At 41.6% G+C, this 26,563-nt stretch overlaps 1 protein-coding gene and 1 long non-coding RNA gene across 9 annotated transcripts in view; one reads left to right on the top strand and one right to left on the bottom strand.

The window, feature by feature from the left end:
- VTI1A (vesicle transport through interaction with t-SNAREs 1A) overlaps positions 1–26,563 on the bottom strand; it is a 368,523-nt gene that overhangs the window by 75,073 nt on the left and 266,887 nt on the right. The window lies entirely within an intron of this gene.
- On the top strand, positions 12,257–20,162 carry LOC146397061 (uncharacterized). The gene is made up of 2 exons (XR_014826228.1): positions 12,257–12,564; positions 17,537–20,162. It is a non-coding gene; the product is annotated as an uncharacterized LOC146397061 (long non-coding RNA).

The following is a 26,563-nucleotide window of genomic DNA, read 5'->3' as shown; positions in this document are numbered from 1 at the left end:
ACTTCCGAAACGTGCCTCTTAGGGACACCAGAATAAACGTACAAGGACGGCACTATATTTATCACCCCTTGGAGCACCCTGAGAGATATTCCTAGCTAGTCAAGGAACAGCATGAATTTTAGAACATGGGTGGAGAAGAGGCAGTGGATTTGTCTGACACAGAGCTATTGGAAATCCTATGTCATGATAGAGCTTGTTTCAAATAGAGGTTGAATTCCAGAGTCTTTTTATTTTGTTTTGTTTTCGCTTTTGGCTGCACCTATGACATGTATAAGTTCCCGGGCAAGGGACTGAACCTGCACCACAGCAGCAACCTGAGCCAGTGCAGTGACAACGCTGGACCCTTAACCCACTGTGCCACCAGGGAACTGGAATTCCAGAGTCTTGAGAGAAGTTGGCTCAAGGGTGCCCCAGGAATACAGCAAATCTGTTTTGAGATTTGGATGCCCTTTGTGTGTGCGTGCGTGCGTCTGCGTGTGCGTGTAGCAAATGCTGACCAATGGCGAAATGCTGGGCGCTAAGCTGGGCCAGGGAAGGGAGAGGTTTTGTGAAATAAGACGTGAGCTAACATAATTTCATAGCTAAGAGTTTGGTCTCTATAGACCGGTTTCAAATCCTAGCTCTGTCACTTGTTATTGGAGTGACCTCGATCAAGTTTCCAGAATTGAATGCATCTTCTCAGCTCCCGCTCAGCCTTCAGGGTCAGTCTTTCACATGTTTGGGCTTCTTCTAAGGCCCTAGGAGAGGCTGTAGAAATATGTTCCCTTGGTCAGATATCTTATACAATTTATAATATAAGACAAATTAACTGCCATCCATTGGGACTCCTGCCTCCTACTCTCTCTCGTGTTGGGTAGCACTGGAGTGGCCATGGGTATTTTGGGGATGTAGCTAAGGAAAAGCTGAGTTAGGGATAATTTACTCTGAAGGTAGGGGGGTATGTTTACATGTTCTACCAATTGCCATGTTTGGGTAAGTTATTGCTAGCTGTTCTGGGCTAGAGATGGCCAACTCCTCTTGTGTTGGGACATGAAGGGGCAGGGCCAGAGGTCATATGTGATATGAACATGGCTTAGGACAGCCAGCACTGGAGGTATGTGGAAGGTAGAGAAAGAAATGTGCGGAGCCAGAAGCTGAGTCTGTGGGAAAAAAATCAACATCTTATAGCTCCATATCTGGAAAAAAAGTGAGGGACGTTCCCATTTGACAACAATCTTAAAAACTTACATGACATTACTAACACTGAACTATGAAGAAGCTTTACTAGACTTAACCATTTAAATTGAAGACGCTGTAATTTTTTTTTTTTTTTTTTTTTTGTCTTTTTAGGGCCACTCCTGCAGCATATGGAGGTTCCCAGGCTAGGGGTCAAATCAGAGCTGTAGCTGCTGGCCTATGCCACAGCAACATGGGATCTGAGCCGCATCTGCAACCCACACCATAGCTCACGGCAACGCTGGATACTTAACCCACCGAGCGAGGTCATGGATGGAACCCACATCCTGGTGGATACTAGTCATGTTGGTTATCACTGAGCCACAATGGGAACTCCAAATTAGCTTTAAAATTTAAGGCTGAGGTCAATGGGGTATATTAGACTGATACATAGAAATGTTGGGTAAGAAATACATTAAAGAACCATATTTGTGGACAGTAGAATCTTAAGGACATGAAAAGCTACACTTCTGTATTTGGACTTGGGTTTTTGGAAATCATACTTCTTGTACATAATTAAATTATGACTGCACATAAAGTTTCTTATAAAAAAGAACACACACACACATAGTCATGGTGAAAGTGGAGGTTGGATTGGAAAGGGTCAAGAATTAAGGCAGTGAAGCCAATTCTGAGTCCAGGCTAATGATTTAGATAGACAAGATAAGATGAGAGCTGGACCTTGGTTTCTTCTTATAATTTGCATTGGGTATTTGTCTCTCTGCTATGAGGCTAATCACATAAAAGTGTCACCTTTGAAATTTGGAAATAATTGAAAATTGGAAATTTCTTATGCTTTAAGTATCTGGAATATAAAAAAATTCCCAACAAAAGTGCATTTTCCTGCCATAAGTGTGCCATCTCTCTTTCCTCTCGGGGCAGCTCCCAACATTTCGTCTGGATTTCTTCAAGGTGCCGCACACTTGGTCTTATAAACTTCTCCAGAGGTGGAATGGGGGATTCATTTGTATTTGTAAAATCTTAATTCTTAAGCTTGTGGTGGGAAGAAGCATGTTCATTATGTTAGGACCTACTTTTTAATTCCACTACTTTTTTTTTTTTTTGCCATTTCCTGAGCCGCTCCTGCGGCGTATGGAGGTTCCCAGGCTAGGGGTCTAATCGGAGCTGTAGCCACCGGCCTACACCAGAGCCACAGCAACACAGGATCCGAGCCACATCTGCGACCTACACCACAGCTCACGGCAATGCCGGATCCTTAACCCACTGAGCAAGGCCAGGAACCGAACCCACAACCTCATGGTTCCTAGTTGGATTCGTTAACCACTGTGCCACGATGGGAACTCCTTCAGTACTTTTTTAATTTCTGAAATTTTTTATTAAAACATATATAACAGAGTATTAACTCTATTTTTATCGGCTACTCTGTTGAGATAAATTTGAGAGGCAGCAGAAACTTCCAGACTGGTCCATCGTGGTGGGAAATTCATGCGTCTTGGGACTGCCATGCTGAGATGAAAGCCAAACCTCAGAGGATCCTAACTTGCTACAAACAGAGAGGATTGAGTGTGAAAAATCCCTTCCCCAGGCCCCCCGACTCAGGAGTACGCCTGACAGGGCGATGGCCAGCTGGGAAGGAAGTGACCTGGCTCAGAAACATGCAACCAGGATGTTGTTGCTAATGGTTAATGGTTACTGAGTATTGACAGGTTTCAAGGAGAACCCCATGGCAGGACAGATTAGCCCCAGTCCTTTGCCCAAGCACACAGCCAGCCAGAAGGTGGATGGCAATCCTGTTTACAAATACCTATGGATGACTGAACGAAATAATGAAATAAAAGGATTTCGCAGAGAGTCATCTGTGGCAAGTAGGAGACATTTTCAGACTGGCAAGTTTCATCTTATGTAAGAGTTAAAGTAAATGAAGATGATTTATAATGGGTCTGCACATTGTTTCAGAGGAACGTTCATGGACCTGATGGTGGGATTGTAAATTTAACCTCTGAGTCCTAATAATGTTCTATTTTCCAGATGAGCTCAAGGCTTGTCATATTCTGGACCTGGAGTGCATAAATGGTATTATCTTTGTATATACAAATAAAAATCAATTCATTTTCCAAATGTTTAACTCATTCAGGAAGACACACACACACACACACACACACACACACACACACACACACACACACACACAAATAGGTTCCAGCTAAATCAACAATGTTAGCAAACCTCTTTTCGCTTATCAAATCAGGATATATTAAGTTCAATAAAGGCGCCTGACTTATAAATCTACAAATAACCAGTTATTTTCCTAAGCAGCATTTTGATTTATCATCTGAAGGCAACATTTCCTGTTCTTTTACAATGGCTTTTTGTAACTTTCCCCTTAAAGAGAAAGAAGCAGTATATCTGTAAATAAAAATATCTCAATAAACTATATTCTCTCAACTATAAAAGGACTATATTTTCTTCCTGGGAATATGATCATAGAATAGAAATGCTGACCGGAAACCCTTTCTCCAGGATATTTTTTGAAGAAGTCCCAGAGGCTGTGTTTTCTGACAGACCTGACATCCTGAAAGGAGATCTGTATAAAACACTAGAGATAAACCCATTGTCATTTACTGCAAGCCATTCAGCAGCCTCTCCTCCTGGAATATTTCAAGCCATTTGTGGAATCCTCCTCTGGAACCCACCAGTCTACTTCACCATACTGGGAGGAGGAAAACTGGAAGGAGGGTTTCTCATGCCCTACAAACACAGCCATATCTCAAAGCCAAGTTCAGGCTCCCCCAACCCATGTTCCCTGGCAACTCTGCTAATCTGACCTGGCTATGAAGGTTAGGAGGCTGGGGTTGCCTATCAGGCTGTTTACTTAACACGTGTCACATCTAAAATAAGGATTGCTTTAGCTGAAAAAGCAAGTCATTTATAAGTGTGCATTTATAAGGGCAAAAGTCAAGGCAACTGTGCAAACCACTTGTCAACTTATTTAGAGGAAATTGTGTAATCAACTTAACATACCAGTTAGCCTTTACCTGCCAGGTCAAGCTCAGAGTTCCTGTATGTCACCACACGGGCCTATTAATCACTCTGCAGGAAATTCCACATTTTTCTTTAGATTAAACTATAGAGAGCTGGAGTGCGAACAAAATCTAGAGAGGATTTCCTATTCGTTTCTTTGTTTCCTAAGACTTGGTTGACATTTCATGATGGAAAAAAAATTTTTTTTTTTTAAATTGCTTGCGACAGAATTCAAAATAGGTTCAAAACTTTACATTCCAATATGCATTGCTAAAGGGAGTTTTATCACACAAAGGTAAATCTAGGTATTTGATGGCTGGGTACCAACTTACTGCTTGTAGATTTCAAGTGGAGATAGAAAGCATTGACGCTGTTGAACAAGTAACAGATCTTTCATTCCAGAGGGAAAAAAAGAATATCAGCTACTAAATTTAAAACTATTTCCCCTTCTCTTCATGCTGAAAAAAAAAAAAATCCAGATAGGTGGTTTTTGAAGACATCCTAATTTGAGGCATGATTCTCTTAAAAAAAAATCACCTTGAAATACCTTACAAAATTTTTACCTGAAAATGTCTTTATTTTGCCTTCATTTTTGACACTTTTATTGAGGCATTACTCATATACCATGCAATTTACCCATTGAAATTATAAAATTCAACAGTTTCTAGTATATTCACCAAGTTGTACAAGCATCATCACAATTAGTTTTAGACAATTTTCATCACTCCAACAAGAAACCCCATACCCATTAGCCGTCACTCTCCATTTCCCTTCAACCCCTCCAGCCCTAGGCAACCACTAATCCACTTTCTGTCTCTACAGATTTGCCTGTCTGGACATTTCATACACATGGATTCATATAATACAGTCTTTTGTGCCTGGCTTCTTTCACATAGCATGTTTCTAAGGTTCATCCAGGTTGTATTGGTACTTTATTCCTTTTTATGGCCAAAGAATATACTGGATTTTACTTATCCATTCATCACGATGGACAGTGGGTTGTTTTTACTTTTTTGTCTCCCATGCATAATGCTGCTCTGAACATTCACGTGCAGGTTTTAATGTGAACGTACATTGTCGATCCTCTTGGACATGTATGCCCAGGACTGGCAACGCCCAACTGCCTGACAAAGTGGCCCACACCATTTTGCTTTGTCATAAGCAGTGTATGAGGGTTGTGATGTTTCCATGTCCTTGTCGACACTTGTTATTGTCCATCTTTTATATTTTAGCCATCCTGCTGGGTGTGAAGTGGTATCTCAATGTGGTTCCAATATTTGAAAGAAAATGTTTACAGGGGATTTCTGTGTTGCTTTCTCCTAGCTAGAACTATGAACACCAACCACTGCACCAACCACGTGCCCTCCTGTGCAGCAGGCAAGAGGGAAGGGAGTGACGGAAACACAAAGCACCCGAGGAGCCAGCTCAGAAACTTGGGATGATCAGGGTCTTATCTTGAATCTACAACGTTCTGAATTCTAGACATTAAAAAATATAAAATGACTAAACCACTTGTAAAGGCCATTCAAAGCCCAAACTTCTTTCATTGCTGTTTGGCATTTTCTTTGCCTGATTTACTTAGGGACAACAAATTTGATCTTAGTTGCAATGTATAATTTTTTAAAAAATGATTAATTTTGCTTCTGAGGAGCCACTTATAGCTATTGTTCTATTTGAGTAGCTTCCACGCTTATGTTTCCCCTTTCTGGGGGCTTGGACCCAGCAACCCAAAAGAGAATCCTTCTTTGTGGACATTCCCACAGTTAACGCCACTCACATCTGGATGGCAGTTCAATAGTCCACTGTTATTCAAACAATTTGTAATCACACATACTGTGTGTCAGCTAACAAGCCGGGGTGTATGGCTTTTCAGTATTCCGTGGCATGCAGCACGCACAATTTACAAATAAAATAAAAATCTACAGCAAAGACAACGGCACATTCTTCATTGAATAGCTGAGCAAAAAGAGCGTCTCTGTTGAAAGACAAGACATTACTTGTTATTTTGACAGTCAATGAAAAGAGGTACAGAAAACCATATTTCATCTGTTAAGTCTCTTAACATGGGAAAGGCCCATATCTGCAGCACTGAAGAATCTGGGGCCATATGTTCCTTTAAGCTGGGCTTGAAGCAGAAATGGTCAAACTACCACCAACAGTTCAAAACGCAGCTGACAAAATTCTACAGGCTTAACCCTCTAAATCATGGTAGACTGGGGAGAATGAGAAGGATGGACATCACGCCATGGTCAAGTGTTTTTCTCATTACTTTCAGCTGGGAGGATGCTGCGGGGCGGCAGGGGGGCGGGGCGGGGGAGGAGGAATCGACTTCAGCTTCCCAAGTGGCTAAGTAACAATTTTGGAAACAAGGGGTTTGATAAGGCCAGAGGAAGTGCAGTCTAGCTTGTCCTGAGAAAAGAGGGCTGGGACAGGCTCTCCACACGCACAGCCATCGAGACCCCAGACAAGCCATTGAGATGACAAGGTGGCAGAAACAGCATGCCAACGACTGATCATTGTGGGGTAGGGAGGTGTTGGGAAATGCAGCCAGAGGCGCAGCTGTGCGACATTCCACCTGCTCTGCCTGACTGGCAGTTTGGTGGCCCCTGACCCTGAGAGGCTTCGTGCATCACTGGGAATCCAGAGCCCGTTCAGAGCAGTTCAGGCCTTGGAACATGTTGAGGCCTCGCTCTGGGATCACTCAGCTAGGTCACTGCTTAAGTCCATAAGCCTCAGGGGCCAGATGACAAAGCATTTCTTATCCTCGAGGGCTTTCCCCCCAAGGCTTTCCCCACTGGCTTTTTGCCCACAATGCCATAACTTGCCTCTTGCGGCTCTGCTGAAAGCTGCTAGAGGACAGCCCCAAGTCCAAGGTAAACACAGTTCTGTCATCTTGTAAACTCAACAACCTGGTAAGAAAATAACCATTAAGATCCAGGTGGTTCATGAGAGGAAGAAACTGTCACTGTTTAACTAGCTTGTACTGGGGACAAAAGATGAGCTGCACATTGAATTTTGTGTGTCTTGATTCCTCTCTACCCACAAAATATTAAGTCCTTTAATACCTCAGGTACCTAGTCATTTCCTCCCAATATATCAGGCCTTCTTGGAGGACCTACTGTGTGCTGGGAAGCGTGGTGAATCCTGTAGATATAAAGAAGGAAACAACGCCTGCCCTCAAGGATCTCACAGCTTCCTCTCAGTCTTGGCCTCGGCCTAGGAGGAGCCAAGTCTGCACAGAATAATTTATCCTGTGAACTGATAAAGGGGCAGTGAGGAGCCCCATAGGGAAGAATGGTGATTCTGCCTGAGAGTTTGGGAGAGCTCCAAAGAGAAGGTAAGATTTAAGCTGGGCCTTGCAAGGTGAGTCAGCTCTCCCTGGATGAAGGAGGTGCAGACAGAGGGAACATCCTGGCCATTTTGCCAGGGACCACTCTGCTTTGCATGTGGCCTGACGGAAGCCTCCCCCATAAGACAATGAATCAGCCTGGCTAGGATCCAGGTGAGGAAGCTAAACTCGGCTTCCATTCTCCACTCCATTCTCCGTATTCCAATCACCCCGGCAATTGGCAAGGGAAACAACCGGACTGTGGTGCAGTGAATAACCCGAAGTTCATTAACCAGACAGAACATTCCTCTGGACGTTTGTGGACTCGCAGGAGGGTCTCACGCCCAGGCCTATATCTGCCCCCTTGGGCAGGAGAACTGCCTCCCTCACATCTGCTGGAACACATCAGTGCTATGGCTCCTGTTGGTATCAGGCCAACAGTAAATAGGAAAAGCAAAAAGAGCTGCAAGAAAAGTGACTCAGCAACAGAAAATCATCAATTTATAAAGAAAAAAAAATTTTTTTTTTTTGATCTCCAGAAGTATGTCCTGAAAGGAAAGGCAGCCACAGACAGCTTTAATTTGCCAGATCGCTGTGGGTCTCAGTGACCTTGACAGTCATCTTCACATGGATGGAGTGCTTGTGTTCTATTTTGGAGGCACCACTGCGCTTCACACATAGAGGCTTTGCCTTAAGATCACAGAGCTGGATGGAGACCTTACGTGCCGTCCTTGCCACCCCCTGGGAATGCAGGCTCCTCGCTCACAATGTACCTAAAATACCGCAGGCCCCTGTCCCAGGCATCCCAGGGAACAGAAGATGAGGGGAAAACTTTGAGAATTCAGCCTCATTATTCTGTGAGGGACATTTCCTTTCAGTTCATTTTTTGAATCATTTTTTAGTTATCTCCTTATGGGACAAAATGAATAATCCAAATCTCATTGGAATTTCTCCTTTAAAAAATAATTGTCAACTATGGAGCAGACATCTCCTTTGATCATGACAGAATCACAGAGCTTCAGGGTAGTAAGAACCCAGATGAGTCAGCTAGGACCACAGCACATCTGATGATATCCCCGGTGATAAGCATCCTTGCTAAGTAGTCAGGCACTGTTTATACACATCATCTCACTACCCACCTTCCACCCAGGGCAGCTCTCTCAGTGAGAAAGTGCTCTTATTTTAAGCTACAATATATATTCCAGTAATCTCCACCCATTGATCCTGGGTCAAGACTTTGGGGCCACAGAGATAGGTCTAATGATTTTTTTAATAGAACAGCCCTTGTCAAAGTCGAAGAGAATTCATTATGTAGTGTTTCTCACCATATCTTCTGAATGTACCCAATTTGGGAAGACGTCTCTAATTTTGGAATTTAGAAGAGGCGTTGGTTTCTTATCAAAGAAGATGCTTTTAGAATCATGCCCTTCCTAGCACTCAATTTCTGTCCTAACTCTGCTGCTTGTCCCAACCAACATCACTATTCCTTTATTCATCGCTTTAATCTAGCCAAACATCCATCTACCCTCCCACCTGTCCTTTTAACCATTCACCTAAACACCCGCCCATCCATCCATCCATCCATCCATCCAATACTTATTGAGAACTTACCATGTGTGAGGCACTACTCCAGAGACCACAGTTAGAGTCACAAACAACATAAACAAGGTGCCTGTCCTTATATAATTGACAACCCAATGGAGGCATCTCACAATAATCAAGTAAGTAAATGAATGAAGAAAGAGAAAAAAGTACAAGATGTTGTGAAGAGGACAGAGAATGCCTTTGTGCAGATGGACATTAAATGGAAACCTGAAGGAAAAGAAGCAGCTGGCCAAGTGAGGACCTGGAGGAAGAACATTCCAAGAACAGAAGAGCAAAGACAAAGCCTGCACAAGAGTGGAGGTGGGTCAGCTGGGAGAGAAAGAACAGCAGGGGATGGAGTCTGAGAGGCATGGAAGCATCAGAAAGCACGTGTGTATATATGAAAAAATATGTATTTATTTTAAACCACCACTCGGAATACAGTCATTTGTAAATCGACTTTACCTGCTTGTAGCAATGGTAAATCAAATGAGTTGATCCCTCTCTCCCTGCGGTCCATGAATATGTTGCTTTTCTCCAGAATTTCAAGTACAAAGGTCTTGTAATACATCACTGGAGTGCTATACAGGACTCAGTGACCAGACTGATGGAATATTAATTTCAACCGAATTGCAGGATTCCTGAGCAGCCAGGGAAGAAGAGGGTATTTAAACCCAAAGCCAACTCATGTTAACTCAAGAACAGGCTTTGTGTGTTCTAACCAATTACACCTCCTCCTCTAGTTTTTAAAAGCCTTATTTATGAAGCCCATATTGAAAATTAAAAGTTTATTACCATTTTTTGAAGGTGAGGTATAGAACTTGGCAAAGTATTGATTAATAACTTGTGGAAGGCTGGTGTAAGGAAACCAGTTTTGAACCCAGCTGTAAACAATGCATCAGCAGAGGGTTTTAGCTATTTGCAAGTTCAGAGCTTGCCAATTTGTAATTAGTTGCAGATTTTCAATTACTTCTCAGCAAACAAAATTGTTTTATTTGCATCGTTTATTTGGCATTTAATTTAAAAAGAATCCAATTGATTGTTCTTAAAGACAATGAATTTGGAGGGTTGGGATAAAATAAGTAGATAAATTTTTGAGTAGCCCTACATCTGTATTTTTGTTTTGAGAGCTATCAGGGTACAAAACTTGGCTTAAATTCAATCCACTCTATCACACAATCCCAAAATGCCTCCTGTGCAATTTGTCAAAAAGAAGATTTTTGGCAACTGCATATAAAACTCTTGAGATTTATAATGAAGAACATAATCTGAGAAGGAAAAAAAGGCAAAGTTGCATTTTCTGCTAAATGAAACTGATAAATCACTGTAACTCTGAATTCAACAGAAGAGCAAAATAGCTACTGTTTTATTTTTTATTTTTATTTTATTTTACTTTTTGATCTTTAGGGCCACACCTGCAGCATAAAGAAGTTCCCAGGCTAGAGGTCGAATAGGAGCTGCAGCTGCTGGCCTACGCCACAGTCACAGCAATGCAGGATCTGAGCCACATCTATAATCTACGGCGACGTCTGCAACCTACACCACAGCTCACGACAACACCAGATCCTTAACCCACTGGGTGAGGCCAGGGATCGAACGGCATCCTCATGAATACTAGTTGGGTTCAACCTGCTGAGCCACAATGGGAACTCCAAAATAGTTACTATTTTAAATGCTAGTCCTTGTTACTTTGCATCAGGCTGGTTCTCTCCATAACTTAGGGTTCCTTACAAGCCCATACTTTTTTGGGAGGAAAAAAAAAATCAAATTATTTGACAAAATATTTCCTGAGGATCTACACAGTGGTTGATGCTAGAGATTCGACCACGTGAGTAAAAGACGCTTTCTGCCCTCCAAAAGATCTAAGTTTAGGGGGAAAGGACAGAGCTTGACAAAGAACCCTTATTAAAGACAAGTATTCGGCTGTGACAAGTATTATAAGTAAAAAGCCATGGGATTAGAAAGAAAGGAGGCATTCATTTTGACTGGCAGACCAGGGAAGGTGAGAAAGTAAAATGCAATAGAGTGAGAAGGAGGAGTGGAGGGGAGAGGAAGGCGTTTTAGGGACAGGAAACGGACTGCAGAAAGGCGTGGGAGAGAGTGAGTGGGCACGGTGGTCAGAGACCCTTTCTTGAGAAAGACCAGCTGGGGAATGACGGGTATCTGAAAAGGGGCAGGAGCAGTAAGAGCATAAATGAGAACCTATTTGAGGTATTTCAGATGTGCAGGCAACACAGGCGAAAGAACACTTGTAAAGACTGCAGCAGGAGTGAGAGAGGAGGTGGGGGGCCAAGGTGATTCTCAGACTTCCTTAGGTTGGCAACGTCATTATCCAAGACAGAACTTGTGAAGAATAATTTTGATGGAGTAAGAATGCCAAACACTCCCCCTCCCCGCCCCCCGAAATGGCATAGTAAAGCACTAATGGCAAACCTCCAAACTGTGCTAAAAGAAGGAAGCCAGTCGTAAAAGGTCACATAGTATGTGATTCTACATCTAAGAAAGACCCAGAGCCAGTAAATCCACAGAGACGGAGGCTAGCGGGGCATGAGGAGTGGCTACTTTGTGGCCACAGGGGTTTCTTTTTGAGGGATGAAAATGTTTGGAACTAGAAAGAGGGGATGGTTACATAGCATTGTGAATGTACTGAGTTATCACTGAATAATCCTCGTAAACATGGTTAATTTTGTGGTACGTGAATTCTAGCCCAATTCAATAAAAGATAAAAAGGAAAAACAAAGAAAATAAAACCACCCCCCCACCCCATCCCTGCCAAACACTATGGCAGTCCATAGTCGTACGTGCCCAGAATGGCCTCTTAAACCCAAAGAATACTATCACAGAGAGGGCGGGCCTGCTGGTGCCCATGCATGGAGGGTAATCAACCTTGGTTCTGAAGGAACCCTCCTTCCTACCTGTCTTTATGCACCATTTTCCTTGGGCTGCAGGCCTTGGGAATGTTTAATTTGCAAGAACCTTATTCCTCATAGGTATATCCTCTACTTGGGGACCCTCTGCCTCTACCAAGTCAAACTCTGGCTGACCTGGTAATGTGAGCAGTCAATCTGTCATGTGGGAGACATGCTTGGAGGAGGGGGAGGAAGCAAAGCACAGAGAAGGGGGAGCATGTAGGTCAGGAAACAGTAAGGAAAACTTTCTGGCATTCATATTGGTCATCAGTAGCCCTGGGGGAATAAAGGGCTCCCTGAGGCTCAGTGCATCATCAGGAAGATTAATTAACATTTGTAAAGGCCACACACAATGTGAAAGGCTCGGTAATGGATCTCCAAAAGCTGGAGTTGTTATTTTCCAGAAGGGTCATGAAACAAGGAGTGGAAAATATTCCCTAGAAGACAGAGCTGGATGACCTCGGCCGTGAAGAACATTGCAAAGAAACGACTGGGCTTGTCTGGGATTCTCTTCATTCTCAAGTCGAATCTGATCTGACAGATGTGGTGAGTAATTAAACCCTTGTCCATTCATAGTCTGAATGCTTGCACTGCGCAGAGAATGGGGCAGGAATAATGAGAGGCACAGCCCCTCTGGGACTATTCAGGAGTGCTCAAATTTGCATGGTCACATGAACCCAAAGGAAGTGGATTATGCTGGCCCGGCCAGGAAGTGGAGACCGCCAGAGCTTTCTGATTTGCATAAATCATAGGGCTGGAAGGCAGAGGGGCTTAAGGGCTCTCAAAGAAAGCCAGGTGTAGCTGCCTTGCCTTGAATTCAGTACATTTTTGTAGCTAGATGCCTACTCACAAAGGCTATATAGGAAACTGAGCTTGCGATGGCATTTGTTCAAAAGTTTCGTCAATATGTACCATTGAGTTTCTCAAAAATGTGATTTTTATACATGAAGTTGCTGCACAGCCTTTTAATGAATGAGTTCTTTTAATCACGTTGAAAAAAGGGTGATGTGGTAAAGGGGGAATGCATTTTATTATGATTACCGCTGTCAAACAATTTCTAATTGTGTGACAAGGTGCTTAAGTAAAGAATTGTTTATGGCTTTAAAAAACAGTTAATGCCTCTCAAAAAGGATTACTTTCTTTTTAAGTTTCAAATGAAGGCTACCAATTAATTAATCCATTTACATAAAAATGTCTTGGATCAGCTACCTGCAAAGATAAAGGATGAAATCTATCCTCTAATTGGAAGAGGAAAAACCTCTTATATAAATATGTGCTAATAAACATATAGAAGGACTGTACAAAAAGTAAATACGAGTCATTAATTAAAACCTGAAATGTCAAAAATTTTATTCTAAGCAATATTAAACATACTGCCAATGTCATATACTTTATTGAGTAAATTTTCTTTAACTATATGGCTTTCCAGCCACACTACTTTACTCAATTTTCTTACTGGAAGCCATGCAAAAATTACATGATGGTTTTAGACTGGTTATCAATCTCCCTTCAGTTTCTTCGTCTCACATAGCTAGCTTCATGTTCTCTCCCAGATTCACAGGTATCAGTCAACTGAGCTTGGTTAAAGCATTCAGACTTTTGCTCCTGTCCGTTCTGAAGGAGTCCTTCACTTGATACAGTCATTACAGACCCAGAATTGAACAAAGAAGGCAGATATTTACTAGTGAAAAATTGAAGTTGCTTAATCACTTTAATATATATAATCAAATGGAAATTATACATTGCCCAGACTAATTATATATAATTTCTTGGCCTTTGGTATACATTATTCAGACCATATCAGGGGGAAAATTCTTTCTCTATAGCAGAATTCTCATTGTAAACTACATCTCACATGAAATCCCATCTTTCTAGCATCTCTTCTTAAGTCTGTGAGGACTTATATTTATTTTCCCCAGTGTTTTCCAAGCTGAGGCTGTACTGCCACTTTGCAGTTGGCACTGGTCTTTTCATGGTTACTTACTGGATTTATGCATACAGCAGTTGAGTAAAACCAACTGAGGGCTGAGAAGGAAAGTGCAAAGGGAAAGAGAGATTAAAGAGAGAATAAAAAAGGTGAGGAGATGAAGAAACAAGGAAAAAGAGAGGGAGGAGAGGGGGAGAGATGTTTAAGAAGATCCTAAAGGTACGAGTTGTGATCAACAGGTCAACTGTCACAGAGGCTCCATATGACCCTTGGTGGACTGGTGGAAGTGACACCCAGGCATGCTGCCTCCACCCCAGCCCTCGCTCTAAACGAATTTAAAGGTACCTCTTAGAGGGACTCTTTGGACCAGCAGGTTTAAGCCACAAGTTGACTATCAACTGGCAGGGCCCACTCTGCTTTCCAAAGGTGTGTGTGAGGGCATGAATCATCAATGAACTCCAAGCGAAGTAGTCTCACAAGTAGAAATAAATAACCTAAGTTCTAGCCAAGTCTTTAAGGGTGCAGAGAAAGGAAGGTCATAGAATGGAAGAAATCTATGGCTTACCAGTGGCTGTACTCTCTCTCCCTTAACAGACACATTTCCTGCTTCAAAATAACCCAGATAGTTCATGTGGTCTTTTAAGGAGCTCAGCCCCATCTGTACAAATGTCTAGCATGACTTTCATGCTGTGTTGCTGAGAACTAAGTCAGTGAGATTCAGGTCCAGAGAACTTAACTCATCCCAGGTGATGCTGCTGGGGAGAGAGGTCCTGATGCTGGGCTCCTGGATTTGAGGTCAATATGTCCAGCCCTTGGCCACTGAACTTCCTGGGGAGGATCAGGTTTGCTACCCACAAAGAGGGTCCACAGCTGGGCACTGGCCCTTGGCAGGACGATTGCAGCCTGGGGAGGTACAAGTAGCCTTTCCAAGTCTTTGTGGAGAGTATTTTACAGGTTACACTCAGGGTGTCCAGTCCTGTCCAGCCAATTTTCAAATCAAGCGTGGACCTGACTGTCTTAATTGCTGTGTCTATGACATGACCACCTATGACAATGACCCATACCACAGGAGGTATTGTTTGTTTCTCCAGTGTTTGTGACTAGTGAGAGGGTGTTTTGTATAGATTCCTTGGAAGTGGTTATCAATCTGTGCAATTTCTTTTTTTTCTTTTTCTTTTTTGCTACTTCTGTTGTGTATTTGGAATATGCTCAGTTTCATGGAGGAAAAGTCTTCCTAAGTTTCTATACAGAGCTAGAACGTCACCTCATGGAGTCTTTGTTTCTTCAATTATAAAAACTGAGACAATCCCCATCTTTGGGGATTAAAGACAAGCACTTGCTTGGCATTTAAAAAAAAAAAAAGGCCCACAAAAAGTGGTAATTATCACAATTATCACAGAAAAAGAGTGTAAGAGTCCTTTAAGCCTACAAGAACAGCTTTATTTTCATATTTTTTTTCCCAGAGGTGTAAACCGTTCAGGTCTGTTTGCATTCTTTTCGGTCTGTGCTGATACCAACGCGTTATTTAAAGAGGTTAGAAAAGTTAATCCAAAAGAAACATACACTTCAAGTCACTGACCTCTTTAAATGACACCTTTTCCATTAATTATTACCTTTCAGTGATAGTGCAGTGGTCCGTTTCCATTCCCTCTGGTGGCTTATGTGAGTCTGAGGATAAAAGTGGTTTGGGATCTTTCTAGCCAAGGTGCAAAGGAGCCTTTCTTTTCAACTTTTAGGACAAAAGCAAAAATAAGCAAATATGCAAACTCACCCTTAAAGGCCAGTGTGATTGTTGAGACTGAGAAGTTAGACAGACCTGGTTCTCAGCTTGGCTCCTTATGAGAGACATGATCTGAGTATGTCGTTTCCTTACTTACAAAACGGAATAATAAAAACACTTATCGCTTAGGGCTCTTGCGGAGGTTTTTAAAAATCCACTAATACAAAGGGCTTAGCCCATGCCTGGTACACAGAAGTGCTCTACAAATGGTTACCATAATCATGCCACTATCAGTAGCCATAAAACTCCCACACACAAGTCAGGGCATTGGTGCAGGGAATGTTTACTGGTAGACAGTCTTGGAGAACCACAGGGGTGACCAAAACCCCACACAGCCCCAGTTCGCCCCCCTTCACGTGTGCAGGGTGTGATGCTGCTTCTTTTCCTCCATGTCAAGAAATTCGTTGGTACTTGAAAATAGTCACTCAGCGGAGCCCTTTGTGATGTATGTGTTTAAAAAATGGGGTGGTGACACCTGGGGTTATCAGTCTTTTTATTTGCGGAGACAAAGGTCATATCATACTTGAGGGATTGTGTATTTTCTGGGCCCACATTCTATGGACAAGCTCCTTATCCCCTTAGTGCTCTGTGCATGGTTGGGAGAGTAATTTTTTTTTTTTTTTCCTCCATCTTTCTTTTCAGGAGATAGAGCAAGCAGCCTGTATGACTCTGAAGGGATGTTAACAAGTAAAATTATTTCCAGAACTTTCCAGTTTACTTAACAATTGTTGATAAACATAAACCGGTCACTTTCTGCCACACAGACCCATACATCATCTACTGCTGATTTCATCGGCTATGAGGCATTCTCTATTTTTTTCTTCTCCTGCTATTAGTGGATACTATTTCTGATTCTACTCAGAAAAAGATGGAAGGAAGGAAGGGAGGGAGGAAGGAAGGTAGGAAGGTAGGTTGTCTTAGGCAGGAACTGGCTCCACAGAATCTGAGAAGTTGTTCTGAGGTAACATCCCTTTCTCTGGTAAGTGAGACAGCGGGTGACCAGGAGCCCACACGGTCCCCTCAGCAGTTCGTTTGTGCCACAGATGTGCGGTGCCGTGTCAGGGTGGCTGCAGAGCGGACCAAGGTATGCTGGGAATGTGGAGTGGGCTCTACTGGGGCCAGGGGATGTTGTGGGGCGGGGGGAGGGAAGGTGGGGTGGGGAGGGCAGGGTTCTATTTAGGTTTGTCAGTTCTCAGGCTTCCAGGAGTCGTGAGAGCTCAAGGTGACTTTCCATGAGCTCACTTTTGAAAGACAAGATTTTGGATTCCTTCAAAGAGTGGATTTTACTAATGCCAGATCCTCAGGGAAGGTAGAAAGAGATGATAGGAAGGGAAAAACTGTATCTTTTTTTTCCTTTCATTTATAAAATCTTATTCTAAAGATTAAATAAATTTCTTCCCACTGTTAGTTTTATTATACTTGAGACCGCTCTACTGCAGGGCAGCTTTTCTGCCCTGAAAATGGATCACCATTTTCTTGTTACCATGGCTTGTTCATTCATAGCGTCTGTACACTGAAATACAAACCATCCGAAAATTCACAACATCCACAGTGAGGACCTGCTACTTGATGTCACTCTACTTACTCCATGTTCTAGGAGACCTTCAGTGAAGAATGACTGCTTATAATTTATTTTCTATCATATTTTCCTCATACAGGCAACCTCAACTCCTGAGGGATCATCCAAATTCTTTTTCTGCAGGGTATCATTAGGGAAAGAATGTGGCTTCTCTCTTTGGAGAGTAGTTTTGCTCTGCTCTGTCTTCTTTCAGCAAAGATTTACTAAGCCCCTACTGTGTGCCCTCTTCTAGGTCAGCTTGATAGAGGCAGATGACGGAGGAAGACAGGCGAAAACAACACAACAGCAGGCTGTGCAAAGGCATTTCGGGTTTCACTGCTGCTGTTCCTCAGACTATCTTAGATGAAGAACCAATGTTTGCTTTGGTGTTTCATTTCCAAGTTGCCGAGGACTAATATGGAGTCCTAGTCACATGACAAGCCACATGTAGCTTACCAGGTGCACTCAACAGCACCTGCAGTGGTTTACACCTTGTTCAGTGAGACCATGCCCCTGGCCATGTGCTTAGATGTGGCAAGGGCAAATTGCTATATATGTTTGTTTTTGTGTTTGTTTTTGGCCACACCTGCAGCATGCAGAAGTTCCTGTGCTATGGATCAAACCACAGCCACAGCAGTAATCAAAGCCACAGCAGTGACAACACCGGATCCTTAATCCACTGAGCCACCAGGGAGCTCTGCTATGTATGTTTTGAAATGCCTACTCTCAATGTCTACACAGATGATATCATAGGATAACAGCAAGCAGTTCACAGACTGGCACCAGGAGTAGTTCTAGACCAAGGAATGAACAAAGTTCAGTGAAGTAAGTGAAAGCCAGTCCTCTGATTCCAGCTTTGTACTATTCTGTCCAGACTGCTGTCCCAGCTCCAAATCTTGCTGCCTCCAAGAAGCCAGCGCAAATCAGGGCCTGGTCTGTGAAAACAAATTCAACTCCAAGATAGTCTGAAGTCCTTGGAGACCATGGAATTGTCTATAAAATTTTGTGTGCATGTGCATTTTTCTAGAGAGAAGTTTCCTAGTTTTCATCTCATGTTCAAATGGGTATATGGCCTAAAAAAAGAGATAAACTAACTTCTAACACTTTTTCATTACCCAGAAACTCTAGTTAAAAATTTCAACATGCAACCACCCATGATTCCCAGGAAAACACACACACCTGAGGGGACAGTCGGTTTTAAGATGCGTCCCCAGATAGGGTGACTGGGCTGACAATTTCCATGGTGTTTCAAAGCACTGTTGTCCTGGGTTAAGAGTCTAGATTTGCCCCAAAGGCTTGGATAGCAACAGGAGGTTAACTCTCTTTAAGAAGAATAAATACATAAGTAAAAAACAGTCTGTGAAAAAAAGGAATGTAGCACCATTCTTTAGCAGTAGGGAAGTATTCTCCATGCTGGTGTCTTAGAAGCTCAAAGATGAGTGAGGGCATCCGAATTAGAAGAGAAGGATGGATGGACCAGAAGAGGAAGCAGGGTCTGGATGGAGGGGAGGTGAGCACTGGTGGGTACCCAGGGAGGAGTGTCCAGGTGGAACCAAATGCCCATGAAAAGCAGGAACAAAGAGATGTCCAGGAAGTTGGGGGTGTTATTCCAACATGAACACAACCATTTTAAGATGTAATCTGCTCCTAGTGCCCAGACTGTGGTCTTTACATAAAAAGAAAGGAACCAGAATTCCTTGTAGAAAGAGCTAATGCCAAATTTAGGCCAGGAGCCTGGAGTGACTTATCCTGCCAGGAAAGACTAGGGGAATTACATTAAAAGATGGCCAGAGGCAACTAGAAGGGACTTCCATTGATGAAAGATGGGATATTTTGACTACAGTGGGCTTATGCCTATGAAATATGTAAAACCTTAAGTGTTTATAATAATATTCGACAACAAATAAGCCTCATTGGTCACTTTTGGAAGTTTGCTGGGGCAATTCAATATTCTAAAAATTGATGAATCAATGGAAAGGCGCTTTTATGCTGCTTTTCTTGTAAGAACTGTATTTCGGAGTAACCAAACAGTAGATAATGTTAAGTTCTGTGATACAGAATAGCTAATAAATGCAGAAAGAATGGTTGACTTGAGAATCTCCAGTCTGTAACTGCTAATGGATGTAGATAGTGATTATTAAGTTACTGTAACTATTAAGTTAAAAGGTAGAGGGAAAACTGCATAATGGATGAAACAGGCTGATCATATCTGAATCACCCATCAACCCTGACATCAATAAAAGTTGTGATGCCTCCTGATGTGATACAACTGAACCTGAATCTCATTATATCTTTGGAGGGAACCACTGATTTACAGGAAGTATGGAGGAGAGAGGAACATGTCAAACAGCACAATGAAGATGCAATAGGTCAAATATATAATGTGGACATTTTTTTCAGGACAGTGATCTGCTTCCTTCAACAAATAAATATAATAAAAAACAGGAGGAATATCTGTAACTGATTAAAAGAGGCTTAAGGTTGGGTCAGCCAAATGAAACAGGTGCATCTTCTTTGGATCCTGATTTAAACTGTCCAGGTGTTTGTGGACATTTGTAAAACAATTAGGGAAAACTGAATCTGGACAGGGCACGCAATCATTATGACATTTGTTAGGTACAAAAAGGTATTGTTAGGTTTTTGAAAACTTATGCCGTGTGTACCAGAGCTACATATTAACGTGTATAGTTTAAATCAGATATCTGGAATATGCTTTGAAATACTCTAGGAAAACAGAAAAGAAAAAGGGAAGGGGGAGAAAACAAAATGGGTAAATGCTGGTAACTGTTAAAATTGGATTTGGGACAAAGGGGTTCACTACGCTATCTTTTTCTGTGTGTGTGTGTATGAATTTTGGTAATAAAGGTTTTTGTGTTGGGTTTTGTTCTGTTTTTGCTTTTTAGGGCTGCACCTGCAGCATATGGATTCCCAGGCTAGGGGTTGAATCAGAGCTGCAGCTGCCAGTGTACACCACAGTCACAGCAATGCAGGATCCTTTAAAACCCACTGAGCAAGGCCAGGGATCAAACCTGAGTCCTCATGGATACTAGTTGGGTTCATTACCACTGAGTCACAATGGGAACTCCTGGTTTTGTTATGTATTTTTTTTTAAATAGAGAGACTCTCACAGAAAATAAAGAAGTCAAGGCAGGCAAGCTGATGAAACACACAACCCTCATTTACTGTGTCTCTGAATTCACATCCACACTTGCCCAAGCCCTGGGGTCTGAGGAGACCAGTCACATACAGGTCACATGAGGGAGTTCAGCCTTACTGGCCTCTGTAGTATGGGGTAACTAGATGCCTGGGAACTCATGGGGAGGGAACAATTGTGCTGAGTCCACAATCCCCAAGAGAGGCTGGGGCAGCTGTCTGATTGGTGAGGGCAGATGGAGGCTTCTAGGAACTACTTTGAGAGCGGCAAGGAAGAGGACTCCTGCCATGGTCTAGCATCCTCTTGAGCCTCAGTCCCAGAGCAAATCTGAAACAAGCACCAAAGGAGCTGTGCCATCTGGAATTGTAAATGCACCACTGGCGACATGCCATGGCAAGTAGCCCTCAGAACTCTTGACGACTGGCATGTTTAAGGCCACACACATCTTTTCTCCAGCTTTCTGTCTATCCTCTTATATGTTATTAATGCATTTAAAGAACTGTAATAAATTTGGATTTGGAAGAGGTTTAGTCAAAGGTAATAACACCATACTTGATACAAAAATGACCTATTGGGACCCGTAATATCTCTGTGCCAGCTTTTTTCAATTAAATGACCACAACTAGCAAACAACTATTAACATGGGGACTTTGTGGGTTACAAAGATATGCAGTGTCTGCAATGGTGAGCCACAAAATGCTTATAGGAGAAAAGGGGAAAAAAAAACATTTTCTCACAGAAGTTCTTGAGACAAAGATGTTATTCAGCTTTACAATCCTTTGAGCTCCTCCTAGGAATATTCCACCAATTTCCACAATTGCAGTTGGAGGCCGTCTTAACGGAAACTATGAGCTAAAGAACCTGTAATATCCATGAAATGTCCACACTTGTCCTAAACCCCAGAGAGTCATGGACCCTTGCTACTGTACCTTCCATGCCTAGAGCCACCTCAAAGAATTTCTTCAACTGAAAACTAAAGAGAAATTATGCCTAATTGTGCACTTTAATTTTTCTCTGAGGCTGTCCCATGCACTCAAATTGTATTTACTTTTTTTGCCCAATTAGCCACGGATGTTGGTTGATGGAACCATTGCTTCCTATTGAATACCAACTGCGCTTTCTGAACCGCAGGCCCCATGATTCAGCAGGGTGGGCGGGTGGAAACTGAGATGACCCTGAGGATTCGGGAGGTCAGCCTGCCAGACACAGAACATGCCTTTCCCAGTTCTCCCAACAGAAACCCAGCGTCACCCTTCGGTCCAGGGCCCTGGCTGGCAGAGCTATGGCCCCCTTTCTTCATGCAAAATAAAGAGCTGGAAGGAACTGCAGGAGGTTTCCTGGCTTAAGACTCAACTTCTTGTAAAAAATTTGAGGCAAAACGTTTCACTGCACTGGAAAGTTTGGAATCTGGAGGAGTATGCTGCTGCTAAAGTGGCTAAAAAGGGTCTATAGTTTTCAAGTAAGGTCGGGTCCTCTTTGCAGCCTTGTATAGAGCGGACTGGTTTCTTGAGAGGGGCTTAGCTCCTATTCCAGAAGCACTGCTGCTACAGCCACTTATATGAATTTAAACTTATGAACCTTTGTTGTGCTCAGGGTCTATTAGCGCAGATGGGAATGGCTGTTCTAACCATCTGGAAACTAATAATTCAAGCTGATAAATTTGGTTACTCTCTTTTAAACAGAAAACCCTGTACCTTTAACTGTGTAGGATAAGAGTTTCTCAAAGTCTCTTCAAAAAGGATGCAGGGGACTTCTTAAATCAGCTTATTCTCTTAACTAAGAACAAAGACCCACAATCTCATCATTGGAAGGGACCTTAAGTGCCTTCCCATTTTTCTTGACAACAATAACACACACACACACACACACACACACACACACACTGCAGAAATCCCTCAGAACATCCTCCCAGATGGTCATGCAGTTCTAGCTTGAATAGTTCAATGACAAGAGACCTCACTTCTTCACAAGACAACACAATTCATTGTTGGGCAGATCAAGTCTTCTTTATATGCCCTCAAAATTGCCTCCCTATAACTTCTACTTGTTCACAGCCCTGTTGTTGTCTGGAATAATGGCATAAAGTCTCCTCTTCTTTCAAATGAGTGTCCTTCAGCGCATCATTAAGGCGGAGCATGGTACACTGGAGGGAACAGAGGGCTAACTCAGGGGCCAAGAGACTTGGATCTGAGATGAAGCTCTGTCTGAGACTTTGCGACTGTAGCAGCTAAAGCTCTTCAGGCCCTGGTGTCATCATGATTATGACAAATCCATAAAGACAAAGACAATGAAACATTTGTCCTGCATAATTGTCAACATCAAATCAAGAGTGTAAATCAAGCGCTCGTAACAGAAAAGGACTCTAGAGATAAGTTATCTTGTTAGCAGATCCTTTAAGGTACTCTATTTTTATACTCGAATAATTCTTCTGTCCTTTGAAACTTACATTCTATTTCCAAAGTTAGGTGTACTGGTGTTGCTATACCTATATTAATGATGGTGAGTGCTCCACGATGCCACCTATTGGTTGCTGGTGTCAGTAATTTAGTGACTAGAAATAAAAGGCTTGCAAGATGGCATAAGTAACATAACAATGTGCTGATGCTATCATTTAGTGAAGACCAGAGGAAACAAAACTATGAACTTAGTTAGAAGGTCTGGGTTAGAATCTGCCATTTACTGTGTAGGTGCCATTCAACAAATTAGCTAACCTGCTTCATTACACACAGTAGGACAGAATGATTACATCAATCTTACATGTACTACCTGAGGATAAAATGAAACAGTATGTGTTAAAAACTTGACAATAAATGTTGGGGATTCTAATTTCAGAGAGTTTCACCATTATTGTTTTTTTACATCAGTGAGAACCCGTTTGAAAAGTGCATTGCTTTCTCTCTAAAGTATATGGAGACATTCAGCTTTGTGTGACTCACATATTTCACCTCTTAGGCTCTCGGTTTCCTAATCTGTAAAATGAGTTAATTGGACAAACTTATCTTTAAGCCATTTTCTAGGTAGGACTCTGGGACTGCCAATATCTGCTATGTTGCTAATCAAAATGAAAAAAGTTTCAGAAATAAACTGATTCCTGAGAGCAATTCAATTCATCTATAATCCTTAAATACTACCATTGTAAAAACAATGCCTTTAATTAGTCGATTTGTTTCAAAAATTGCTCTGTTTAGGAAGATGTGTTTGTTTCTGACGTAGTTCTGCTTGCCACATTCCTAAGGTGAGGTAACAGAATTTTTAAAAAATTCAACAGAAATAGACATTTCTCCAAAGAAGAAATAAAAATGTCCAATAGGCACAGAAAAAGAAGTTCAACATCTTAGCTACTTGGGAAATGTAAATCAAAACCACGATGAGACAGTTCTTCACACCCGCTGGGATACCTATAATCAAAAAGACGGCAATAACAAGTGTTGGTGAGGATGTGAAGAAACTGCACCCCCCTCCATTGCCGGTGGGAATATAAAACGGTGCAGTCACTTTAGAAAACACTTTGGCATTTCTTCAAAAGTTAAACATAGAGTTACTGTATGACCTAGCAATTCTACCCATAAGTATACAGCCAGGAGAAATGAAAACATATGTCCACACAAAACCTTGTGTGTGAATGTTTATAGCAATATGAGTCGTTAACAGCCAAAAAGTAGCAACAACCTAAATTACCCACCAATTAATTAATGGATAAATAAAATCTGCATATCCATACAATGGAATATTAGTAGGCAACAAAAAGATATGAAGTACTGATACATGCTATAACACAGATGAAACCTGAAAACCTTATGCTAAGTGAAAGAACCCAGAAACAAAAGACCACATATTGTGATTTCATTTTAATGAAATGTCCAGAAGAGGCAAATCCATAGAGACAGAAAGTTGATTACTGGTTGTCAGGGTCTAGTGGGAAATGGGGAGTGACTGCTAATAGGTACCAGATTTCTTTTAAGGGTGATGAAAATGTTCTAAAATTGATTGTGGTGATGGTTGCACAACTTGCTGAATATACTAAAAGCCACTGAATTGTATACTTTAAATGGGTGAATTGTTTAATATGTAAATTGCATCTCAATAAAGCTGTTTAAAAACTCAATGGACATAATTATTAAATTATAAGGATCAAGGATCAATTCAATTTAAATCAAAGTGCACAGAACACATGTGTTTTTAGAGGAGTATTCTATGCGGATAATTGCTTTAAACCTATTTTTGCATTCGGATCATTTTTCAAGGCGGAGCTGAAATTTAAGGAAGTAAATTGAATAAACAAGGCTATTGCAGCACACAAAATGTATTTCTTTTATTTTATGCTACCTAGGATTGACTTGGCGGTGTAAAATGCCATTTAAAAAAAGAATGATGAAATTTGAATGAGAAAATGTATTTCATCGTAGAAGATAAAAGTCTTTCCTTCTCTACAGCGAATACAGGTAATTTCAGAAGCAGCAGCTCCTAATTATTCACTGTTGAAAAGCTAAGAAAAGGTTCGTATTGAAAACAGTGACCTCCAGTTTGCTCTGTGAATGAAGGCAGACACAAATTCTCATTTTCCTAGAATCCTGGTTGATAACTGAGTTGGGAAAAGCATGTATTTCTTCATTACAGTGCAGTCGACTGTTCATTTAAATAACAATAACCTTCATAAAAGTCACAAAAGCATTATCTAGCAATTCCACTGTGTTGAAATGCATTATTAGTACTAACAATGCCAAATAGAGTAAATAAATGACTGTCTTCTTATTTTCAGCATTATTCCTGATTACTTAGCTTTATGAAAGGCTAGCATTATTCTTACTGGTGCATTCAACACCTTAGTCAACACTATTTGCTTGGATAACTCTTGAACTGGAAGGGATTTTAAAATAGAGCCATATTCTTTTCTAGGTTACCCAAGGGCGAAAAAAGCCCCTCCTATCCAGTGCTTATGTATCATATATTTTTAACAGAAAATATCTGAAGAACTCAACTTCTGTTCACTATATATGTGTAAAAACTAAAAGACCTCATTAAGATAGCGCACTTGCAATAGTACTTATTTAAAAATGTAAAATTTACATCAATAGTTTAACTTTAGATCAAAAGATTTCCTACCAAGAACATGCTAATGCTTCCGTTTTTAAAGTTCCTTAAGCCCAAAGTCTGGGCCTTCTTAAAAAAAACTTTTTCCTTTTTTTACTCTCTGAAACATCCAGTACTCCACAAAATGCTACGGACCAACCTTGCTATAAGAGCACCATCAGTCTACTTAGTGAACGGCAAATAAAAGGAGAGATTTGAAGGCATTCATTCCCGAATCTCCAGTTTGCTGTGGTTAGCTTAAAAAGGGGCCTCTCTGGGAAAGATATGAGCAATATATGGATTTAACAGTATGTGATTAGAAAAGATGAAATAATGCCATTTACAGCAATGAGGATGGACCTAGAGATGATCATACTAAGTAAGTTAGACAAAGGCAAATACCATATGATATCACTTGTATGTGGAATCTAAAATATGACACAAATGACCTTATCTATGAAACAGAAACAGACTCACATACATAGAGAATAGACTTGTGGTTGTCAAGGGGGGGTGGGGGGAGGCATGGACTGGGAATTTGGGGTTAGCAGATGCAAACGATTATATATAGGATGGATAAACAACAAGATCTTACTTATAGCACAGGGAAGTATATTCAATATCCTGTGATAAACCATAATGGAAAAAAAAAATATGTGTAACTGAATCACTTTGCTGCACAGCAGAAATCAACAACATTGTAAATCAACTATACATCAATTAAAAAAAAAAACACCTCATGAAACAGTACCTGATGGAAGTACGGCTCCCTTGAAGGTGGGGCAACAGGGGAACACTAGAGTGACTGACTCTTCCTCAGGTAACGGAAGTGTTTCGGTTAGTGGGTGTGCACTGAAGCCTTGGATTCTGGCGTGGAAAGGGAACAAGAAAGCTTTTGGGCAACAGCATGAGCAAATTAATATTTAGGTAATTTAAAGGACTGCGTGAGCAGAGGAAAATGTTCTTGGAGGATGTGTGGCACATTGTATTTTCCAAAATTGGCCATGACATTTCACTCCCACTGATTTTCCTCAGCCTTGCCACCTCTGCATCAAG

This window comes from Sus scrofa, chromosome 14, assembly GCF_054392235.1.
Source record: "Sus scrofa isolate SSC_HxYL_T2T_F1_AM1 chromosome 14, Sscrofa_HxYL_maternal_Yorkshire_Landrace_v2.0, whole genome shotgun sequence".
NCBI lineage: Eukaryota > Metazoa > Chordata > Mammalia > Artiodactyla > Suidae > Sus > Sus scrofa.
The sequence above is the reverse complement of the archived record's forward strand: the minus strand, read 5'-3'. Positions and strand labels throughout refer to the sequence as shown.